Below are 10,639 nucleotides of genomic sequence, written 5' to 3'. Positions count from 1 at the left end.
TGCCTTTGTATTACTCTGTTTGCATTGCTGTAAAGGAATTCCTGGGTTGGATAATTTATAATGACAAACGGTTTATTTGGCTCATGGTTTTGCATGGCTGTACTACCAACAGGGTGCCGGCATCTGCTTCTGGTGACGGCCTCAATAAGCTTCCAATCATGGCGGGAGGAAGAAGGGGAGCCAGTATATCACATGGTAAGAGAAGCAGCAAGAGAGACGGAGGAGGTGCCAGGCTCTTTTCAAACAAACAGAACAGGAACTCATATAGTGAGGACTCACTCATTACTGCAACGACAACAACAAGCCATTTATGAGGGATCTACCCTTGTGACCTAAATATCTCCTGCTAGGTCCATCTTCAACATTGGGGGTCACATCTAAACATCAGATTTGGAGGACACAAAACATCCAAACCATACCTGTCTCGTTTAGCATGTACCTCACGCCCCAAAATAAACATTGTCCTGTTTTTATTTACTGCAACAATTAGTCTAATCTTCATAGAAACTGTAGAATTTTTTTAGACTTTTTTGTTCTAAATAAGTAATATTCTCATTTTGAATTTGCTTTTAAGATGAAAGAAGAGAATAAGACATAAGAGGAGAAAAAACATGATATTTCTCATGATTGTCATTAAAATGTGTTAGGTGGATAATTGTCTTTTCTAATGCTTTTAGCTTTGGCAAAACTTCTGTGTCAGTCTAACAGTCTTTCTTACTTTTAGCCTGAGTAGTGAAGTAGTAACTGCTTTTTCACAATCTATGCTATTTAATATCTTTTCTACATTCTTGCAAAAAAAGAAACATTTATACATTTTAGAGCATATGTGAAAAAGTACACAAATTAAATGAAGAAAAACATGTAATCCCTTTTCCAGAAACAAATATGGCTGCTATGTTAAATTTCTGTCTTTGGTTTTTAAATTTTTACATAATATGAAAAAATATATGCTATGACTTGATATTATCTTACAACCATAAAAACAAGCAATTTCCACCTAATGTAAAATAAATTATAAGTATTGTTTTTAGTTGCTATAATATTATTTTAATAGGACATTTTGTAATTTGGTTAATTAATATTAATTGTTGAAATTTTTCATTATTCTATATGCTCCAATAAATGTGTATGTAATACTATTTCTTTTAAAAATGTTATTTAAAATATTACATGCAGTGTAATTACTAGATAAAAAGATGACAATCTATTATAGACTTCTGATAAACATTGTTAAGTCATTTTCAAAGGAAATTTAGTAATTTACAATGCTTCGAATATTTTATAGGCATTCTTGTTTATGTGTATAATGCCTAACATTGGATATTCTTTTATTATAAAGCATCTTTTAAGTATATAGATAAAAATGCATCTCCTTGTTTAAAATTGTATTTCTCTATCAGTAACCTTGCTGTATTACAAATATGTGTAGGCAATTTGCATATTCTTTTGTACATTTTTCAGTTTACTATAGTGGTTTACAGTTTGATTTGGGGGCCAAATAGATTTAGATACCGTGCAGCTACTTAGGCAGCTTACTTAGCTTTTATAAATCTCATCTATATAATGGGAGCATAAAGGAGAATGGTTTGTAATACTGAATTTATAGGGCTTTTTTGTAATGATTATTTATACAATAAATATATATCTGACTCTTGCATAGAACTTTTACTGCTCTACCATAGGTACAGGGACTATATTAGTCTGGTTTCACGCTGCTTGATAAAGACATACCCTAGACTGGGCAATTTACAAAAGAAAGAGATTTATTGGACTTACAGTTCCACATGACTGGAGAGGCCTCACAATCATGGCAGAAGGCAAGGAGGAGAAAGTCACATCCTGGGTGGACGGTGGCAGACAAAGAGAGAGCTTGTGCAGGGAGACTCCCATTTTTAAAACCATCAGATCTCCTGAGACCCATTCACGATCATGAGAACCGCATGGGAAAAACCAGCCCCCATGATGCAATCATCTCCTCCTGGCTCCCTCCTACAACACATGGGAATTATGGGAGCTACAATGTGAGACTTGGGTGGGGACACAGAGCCAAAGCATATCAGGGACCATAACAGATTCAACAGTATAGGATTTTGAAGATATGCCAGAATTTGTACCAAGACTCTCCTGCCATGAAAAGCCACCAGAATGGAAGACAGACAGGGCTTGCTGGTAAAACAACTGTCTTTCATAACATCCATAGTCAAAACAGGGAGATGATTGTGAGAAAGAGATGAAAGTCATTGGGGAGAATATTTTGCCCTCCTGTTTTGTGGCATAGAAGATAATTTCTTATATTTCACTCCCACTTCTGGCACAATGAGTAGAAATCTAAGCACAGAATTCCTGGAGATTGGCAATGACTGGTGTGATGGTTAATACTGTTAACTTGATTGGATTGAAGGATATAAAGTCATGGTCTTGGATGTGTCTGTGAGGGTGTTGTCATAGGAGATTAACATTTGAGTCAGTGGACTGAGAGAGGCAGATCCACCCTCAATCTGGGTAGGTACCATCTAATCAGCTGCCAGCATAGCTAGGAGAAAAACAGGCAGAGGAACTTGGAAGGACTAGACTGACTGAGTCTTCTGGCCTCCATCTCCTGTGCTGGATGCTTCCTATCCTCGAACACAGACTCCAAGTTCTTCAGCTTTTGGACTCTTGGACTTACATCAATGATTTGCCAGGGGGTCTCAGACCTTCAGTCACAGGCTGAAGGCTGCACTGTAGGCTTCCCTACTATTGAGGTTTTGTGACTCGAACTGGCTTCCTGGCTCCTCAGCTTGTAGATGGCCTATTGTGAGACCTCACCTTGTGATTGTGTGAGTCAATTCTCCTAATAAACTCCCCTTCATATATCTATCTGTGCTATTAGTTCTGTCCCTTGAGAGAACCTTGACTAATACACCTGATATCTTACTCAAGCTGAAATCTTGAACTCTTAAACTAGATGGGTCCATTCTTTTCTTTCCTTAGAGCAGAGTACATTGTGGGAGTTATTGAGAGAATCTGGAGTTCATCCCTGGGAGTTTGTGGTTTATGAAAAAAGACAGAATGTTATCTGTGTGTTATAGAATTTCTGAAGATCACAGAGACCTTTACACAGCCAGCAGGAAATAAGGGAAATTTGCATATCATTACCAAGGAGACAACTGATTGAAACCCATCTCAATTCCCTGTAGCCCTTAAAGAGCACTGGGATGACCTCAGTAATGACTGCCACACCTCATGAGGCGGCAACTGCCATGAGGCTATTGGGTGAGCTTCAGGTAAGTGGGGCTTAAGGAAACGTATTAAGTCCTGGAGTATTCTTAATGGATGAAAGAGCCAAGATAAATAATAAGCCAAGGCAACCACACTCACCACATTGGCAAACAGAAGATGGCAATAGGTTGAACCAGAGCAAGTTAGACATTTTACTTCATTCATATATAACAGTGGGCCACTTACAGCTGCCTTCTCTCTGCCCACTGTCCTTGTTCAGCCTCATAATGCCAGCAGAGTCAAAGCTATAAGTGGAAAGGCAAAGAGATGTTTTTTAACCAAACTTCCTTCTCGCACTCCATTTCAAGATGTTAGAAATAAAGAGTGAAAGAAGAGGCCAATCACTATTTCAACCTCAGATCTGTAGGGCTGAAATTTAAGCCTACTCTTGGAGAGAGGAGGGTAAAATAAGATTCAAACATCAACTATACGATTTTATATCTAAACTCAACTGAGGCTTAATAACTAAAAGTGACCAGAAATCAGAGAAATCTTTTAAAGATATAATTAAGTGTTTCGAAAGGGAGCTGTTAGAAAATATTTAAGGTAATGTTTGAAGAAAAACGCATTATTTAGAATTTAGTCTCCATGGAATTTAAATTGCTGAAAAAATCAATTTTATGTTTAATGTTCTAAGTTTCCAAATACATGATATATACATATATATACTATTTGTGAAATAAATGACTATCTATCTATCTGTCTATCTATCTATCTATCTATATAGGGTTTTTTGTTTTAGTGGTTTATATCTTTTTAAGAATGTATTCATCTAAGTTATGTAATGGGTTGGTATAATTTTGTTAACGTTTCCTTATATTTATTTTAATTTCTATAGAATCTGTGAGCATTTTATGTTTGAGTAGTAAACAGTTCCAAGGTTCCAAGGGCATATATCAGAATGGAAAGAAATTGAGTTTTGAGTTGACTAGAATGGACCCTAGGCCTTTAGCAGAAACTTGAATATGTAATGATTAGAGGATATGTTGTCAAATCAGATTGAGGAAGAATGCCTAGAGAGGTTTAGTAAAAACCAGAAAGCTAGATGTGATAGGCAGAATTTTAGCTGGACTCTATGACCTCTGCCCTGCTGTTACTCCTGGAATTAAGTTGGGTTATTTGGCAGAAGTAATAGATGGCACCTGCTCACATACCAATATGGAAGGGATCTTTCACATGGAATAGAGGCTCCTAATTAGTTAATGCTATGTTAGTCAAAAGAGAGATTATCCTGAATAGCCTTTACCTAATCAGGTTAATTATTTCAAAGGAAAATGCTTTACTGATGGCCTCAAAGAAGCAAGTAGCAATTTAGTGAATTGCTTATGGAGAAGGGCTGCTCTCTAGGAACTAAGGGCTGTTACAACTAGAAAGAAATGTTAGGCCAACAACTATAAAGTTTATTTAGAACTTCATGAAGAAACCTGAGCTCCAAATGATGGCACAGCCTGGCCAACACCTTGATTGATTGCAAAATTTTAAGATCCTCCAGGGAGGATCCAGATTTTACCAGATTCCTGACCTATAGAAACTGTGAGACCAAAAAAAAAAAAAAAACAAAAAAAAGATATAGAGTATGTAGGTATAGATATATATTGCTTTAAGCTGCTAAATTTGTGGTAGTTTGTTATACAGCATAGAAAACAAATACATTGTATTATCACAAAAGCTGAAGCATGTCTTAAAGAAAAAGTGATGAATACAGTCTTTCAAATTACTTAGAAAACAAAAATGGCTAGGATTGACACATAATCTTTGTTTAATGAGGTACAGATATTTATTTCACTCAATAAATTTGACTAAATTTATCTAGAGTTGGCTTGATGGCTTATGGGAGTAAAAGTATGTTGAAGGAAACTGGGAAGGAAGTAGAAGAATAGTTAATGTTAATTATGAATTAACCTTGAATCAAGAGTTTAGCTCTTAACAGAAGGTGAGATCTAAGAAGATTGCTGACAGGGAAGGTAGTTGGAGAGAACTGTTTTGTTTTAAGGTTGTCAATACATTTTTAAAAAACAAGAAACTTGGAAATTTGTAAAAGCTCTTTAAAAATTTAGTAGAGGAATGACTAGGGAAGACTGAGGTGATCCAGGTAATAGCTTTTCTTTCTGGTTAAATGTTTTCTTACTAGATCTAATATTGTAGGGTTTTATTCATTTGTCTATAAATCTCTGATAATTTATTTTTAAAAATTCAATAAACCTATTTTTCTGATAGAAAGCTTATTATTTATATAGTTTTGCTTTTTATATGCTTATAAAAATAGAATTTTGTTGACTTATCTATTAGCATGAATTAACTTTTTAGGCTTTAAACGTAGCTATTAGCAAATTATGGCATTACAGAAATGTTGTGTTTACTTGTGCCCAGCCATATTGAAATATTCTTTTAGAATTGAAATATTTTAATGAAAATGTAACTTTTTTTTCTCAGCTATTAGTCATTTTGCTAAAGCAAGAATACCTTACCTGTGTCAATTACATGCCTTTCAAAATAGAAATGCATAAAAGTATAACTCCTGAGGAATTTATCATTATTTTCAATAGCAAGCATATAGGAATTAGCAATGTAACAAGGTTATTTCCTATACTTTAAGGGTTATTTAAGGGTATATGAGGTTAGAATACAGTTTTTACACCATACCTACAAGATTCAAGTGTTTTAACTCCACTGATATTGGTAAATGTGTATGAAACCTTCAAACATGTTTCTCACTGGTAGTATTTCTGTATAAAAATAGTCATTTGCAGAGTTGAAATTTTTGTATCATGTAACAAGTAGAGATTTTTAATTATTCAGAAGATATGGTAGCTATAAAAGCAAATTAACAATATTTGGTATTCTCTTCATTATAAAGATCTATGTTAATATAAAAGGAAATATAAGAAAGACAATTGATATATATAGAAGAAGGAATGTGGATGATCTTTACAGATATGTTCTATATGTGTACATTAAGTAACTAGGGAAAACATTATGAAAGCAACGTTATTTAAAACTTCTATTTAGAAACAAAATATAGAAAATACGTAGAGCTGATATGTTCGCTTACAAGGTACTGAGATAGAATGGACAATGACTATTGCTTTAATGTCTTTTTTCATAAAAATTTTAGGCTTCAGGTAATGTCACTAGAAATCTGACACGTTCTTTCAGCCTAATTAATTGTTACATGTCATGTATTTTGCTTATTAAGATTTTTAGCATTTTCCATATCAGCAGAATATCAAAATAGTTATGCTTCAATGCCTTTCTTAATGTTATATGCCAGGAACTATGAAAAAATGGTTAAAATGTACCCTTATCATGATATTTGTCCAAATGAGAAATGCTGTGAAATCAGTTCCAACAAGGGACATGTCACAGTTTGATGTCATTAATATTCAGACAAATGTAGGCAGGAATGTTCTTGGAACTGAGTGAAGATGCTTACTCCACACAGATGGCACAGCTTACTTCAGCATTTGGAGCTTCCAAAGACATGTTCCTAAAGTATGTGTTCCTTTGTTTTGATAAAATGAATGCTGAAGGGTACCTCAAGGTCTGTGATATCCAGAATTAGACTGACCTATCTGTAATTGTTAATACTTCTCTAACACACATACACAAGCACGCACACACACAGTTCAATTGGCTCAATTGGTTTCTGCAGAGAGTTTTATCCAATCTTTTGGCTCTCTAGTATGAAAGTCGAATCCAATTTATTGTAACCCCTTGAAAGAGATAATATTTTAAATTCCAAGCCATTATAATGTATGAGCGACAGCAGAATGACCACTAGAAACATAGAAAATGATTTTTTAAATTTCAGATATTTTAATGACAAAACTATAGTTATAGTAAAAGTTAAAATTATTACATATATACTATTTGCTAATTGATTGAGTGAACATACTTTTTGTTTGACAATGTAAATAGTAGATGCTCTTTTTTGGTTAGGTTATGTGTTTACATTTGGTGTTCGAAGTTTACAAAATGTTTCTTGTATTTAGCTTGCTGTATTATACCTTAATGGTGAAAGGTGTGGACTCAGCCCTGCTGCCTCTGTCTGAGTCATGCCTCTTACCTAACTGGTGACCTTGAAATAGATACTCAAGCTCTTAGTGCCTTAGTTCTTCAAGTGTTAAATTGGAGGTAATGATAGCATATGCCTCACAGGATTGTTGTGAAGATTGAAGACTTTAATACATGTGAGGTACTTAGAACTGTGTCTGGCAGATACTAAGTGCTAAAGATATTAGCTATAGATATTTGGTCTAGTGAAGGCACTTATGCCTTTCTTTATGCAATATGAATTCTAAAATTATTTGTCTATAAAATGATCATTTAATCATTTTTATTTCTTGGCTCTAGATTCATGAGTTGACAAATATTCAATAAGCAACTATTGCATGACAGATTCAGGATTCAGATTTGCATCAGTGATTTCTTTTATCATATCTGCTAATGTTTTGAATCCATGAATCATGACTTCCTTATATCTACTGAATATTAGTTATGTGGCACATCATTTCAGAAGAATGGTTCAACAACATTTAGTGGATATTTTTTAAGTACATTTTCACATTTTTATAAACTGTTCAGTATATGAATGCTATTCAAAATTAAAAATGACTAGCTATCCATGTTTCATAAATTAGTATATACGGGAATATATAAAACTTTAAAAGTTTATTTATTGACCAATATTGGTAAAATTAAATTAATAGACTGCTCTTTTAATTTTGTGCAATTCCACTTTACTTCAAGCATAGGCTTTTTAGTAAATGTTCTAGGTTGTACCAAATTGAAATTTGTCACTGAACTAATATTTAGTGTTAATATGACTCTACATTTTAAAGGATTTACTCTTAAAAGCCTAATTGGTAATAATAGGAAGAGTTGAATCAGAAAATTCAGTAGATATTTGATTAAAAGTATATCAGCTTTATGTACTTTTTCAGCCATTAATAGATTGAATTAATTTGGGTTTTAAATAGAAAAGTACTTAAATATATTTATAAGGGAAGATTTGATCTCTTAGACATATCTAGCAAGGAGTAGCCCACTTTCAAGGTAACAGCAGTCACTTGCTGTGTAAGCATAGCAACTCAACCCATTTTTAATACGTTTTTCTTCAAAATGTCAAATATATGGGTTAACGTAGGCTTTTGTTTTGTTTTCTTCCTTGCTATGTTTGCTGTTTATTGTTTCATGCTGATGTCATAAGAAAAACATAACGTCAATACAATACTTGTGCATAGGATAGTCTGGAGACTGTTTTGCTATAACTACTATAATAAATCATTTTGTGTGTGTTGATTTGTTTTTATTATTTAGAAAACCCCATTTTGAAATTTGAAACCATTTGGGATACCATTACATGTTTTATTTGCATGAAATTTGCGTTACTTTTTTAAAAGACAAAATCTGTTTATTATAGAAATTTGTTCTTAGGCAGAATAAATTAAATATCAATGCATGAAAAAAAACAGTCTTTCCTGCTGCCTACAAATTCATATTTCTTCTTGTTAGACCTTTTCAGTTTCCTTTTAGGGAAAACACATTCTTCTATAATCAATACACGGGGTGTGGACTGATTCAAGGTTCCCTTGGTCACTGTGATTGTTCTTGGCTGAAATTGTTAAAATTGGAAAGAAGATGTTTTCTTCTGGCATTTCTAAGCTGGAACTCTTGGTGGTTACAACCTGAAGAGGGGTTGTTTCAAAATGAACCACTTCAGAGCAAAGCAGGGCTGAAAGCTGGAGAGAGTAAAGGGAAAGCATTCTGATTTCATCCTACATCTGGATCCATTCATATCCAATGTTAGAACGCACCTTTTCAGTTGGGAAGCCTTTACAGTTATGCAAACCAATCAATTTTCCTTGGGTTTTAGCCAGTTTGAGTAAGGCTTATAAAACCTAAAATCAAATTAACCTAATATACGGTTTATAGTGAGTTTTAAACTTTCCTTATGATGAAATAAAACTTCCAGAAAACCTTAAAACCTTATTTAAAGATGTTCAGACTGTATATTCATTAGATGGACAAATCAATATAATACACTTTTTCTCTTCTCTCTATAAAAATTTATTATAATCTAAATAGTAGAACAAAATTGATATATTATCCATACTTTATAGCTTCTTCCTTTTCTTCAGAAATTACCTGAATTATAACAACTACAAAACAGGCTGGGTGGAAAAACATTGAAATAGCAGTTTTTATTAAATCCTAAAACACCTAGTTAGAAGTAAATCTCATAAATTAATCATTGATAATTAAAATGCATTTTGCAACATATACATAAAATTGCGTCACCCACACTGCTCATATATTATTCACACTGTTTGAACCTTTAAAATTCTTTCTAGTTTCATATTTTACTTCAAATAGAATTTTAGTTTACCATATATTATGTCTCACTGTGTATAAGTTCTAAATTTCATTCAAATGGAATGTTTGTGGTGGCAATAGCATTAAATATATGCACTAGTTATGAAAATACAAATATGAAATTTTACATTTAAATAGAACAGAAGATACATTTTAAATGAATATTTCATACCTTGGCTAGTTGCGGGGGCTCAGGTCTCTTATTTCAACAATTTGAGAGGTTGAGGTGGGAGGATTGCTTATGGCCAGAGGTTTGAGCCTGAACAACACAGCAAGACCCCATCTTTACATTTTTTTTTTTTTTTTAATTAGCCAAGGATGATGGCAAGTGCTCAGGGGGCTGAAGCAGGAGAATCACTTGAGCTCAGGAATTTGAGGCTGCAGTAAGCCAGATGGAACCACTGCACTCCAGTCTGGGTGACAGAGAGAGACACAGTCTAAAACAAAAAGAATAACCTGTATCTTGAGATTGTGGGTTATTATAAAATTAAATATTTTGTTCAAAACTTCACTTGGTAGCAAGTGATCAGGCAAGCTGAATTATTTTTAAAAAGATGAAAACTAAAGAAAATAAAATTCTGAAAAATGTTGGCATGATTTTTGTGAAAATGTAATAAATCCTTTGCAATTTTTGTATCTGGTCTATATTTCATAACTTGGCAGACAGAGCCTTCTAAAAGTCTATTTTTTGTTTCTTTCTAATCTCTTTGTCCAAGACATACTTATGCAATGTGCTTACTTTATAAATTCCCAATTGTTTCACAAAACAAATATCAAATGTGTATTTCCCTGTAAAGCATTAGATAAGCATCACTAGATTTCATTTTCCACCTTAGCCTGCAGCACTAAATTCACAATTTGTTGCAGTTAGCAATATACCTATTTTTTTCTTCCTAGATTTAAGTTATTTGCAGAGAATATATAAGATCAATTCTTAAATCTTTATCACTCAGCACAGGAACTGCTATATACTGTCATATCAGAAGCCTGGTCTTTGCAGAGG

At 33.5% G+C, this 10,639-nt stretch overlaps 1 long non-coding RNA gene across 1 annotated transcript in view; it reads left to right on the top strand.

Moving 5' to 3' along the window:
• Window positions 1-3,147: 3,147 nt before the first annotated feature.
• The window catches only part of LOC129059082 (uncharacterized), a 29,287-nt gene continuing 21,795 nt past the window's right edge, over window positions 3,148-10,639 (top strand). Inside the window, exon 1 of the long non-coding RNA XR_008524771.1 lies at window positions 3,148-3,266. This is a non-coding gene — a long non-coding RNA (uncharacterized LOC129059082). The remainder of the gene's footprint in view (window positions 3,267-10,639) is intronic.

The sequence above is a fragment of the Pongo abelii genome, chromosome 3, assembly GCF_028885655.2.
Source record: "Pongo abelii isolate AG06213 chromosome 3, NHGRI_mPonAbe1-v2.0_pri, whole genome shotgun sequence".
Lineage (NCBI taxonomy): Eukaryota > Metazoa > Chordata > Mammalia > Primates > Hominidae > Pongo > Pongo abelii.
This window is presented reverse-complemented; position numbering and strand designations above follow the sequence as displayed.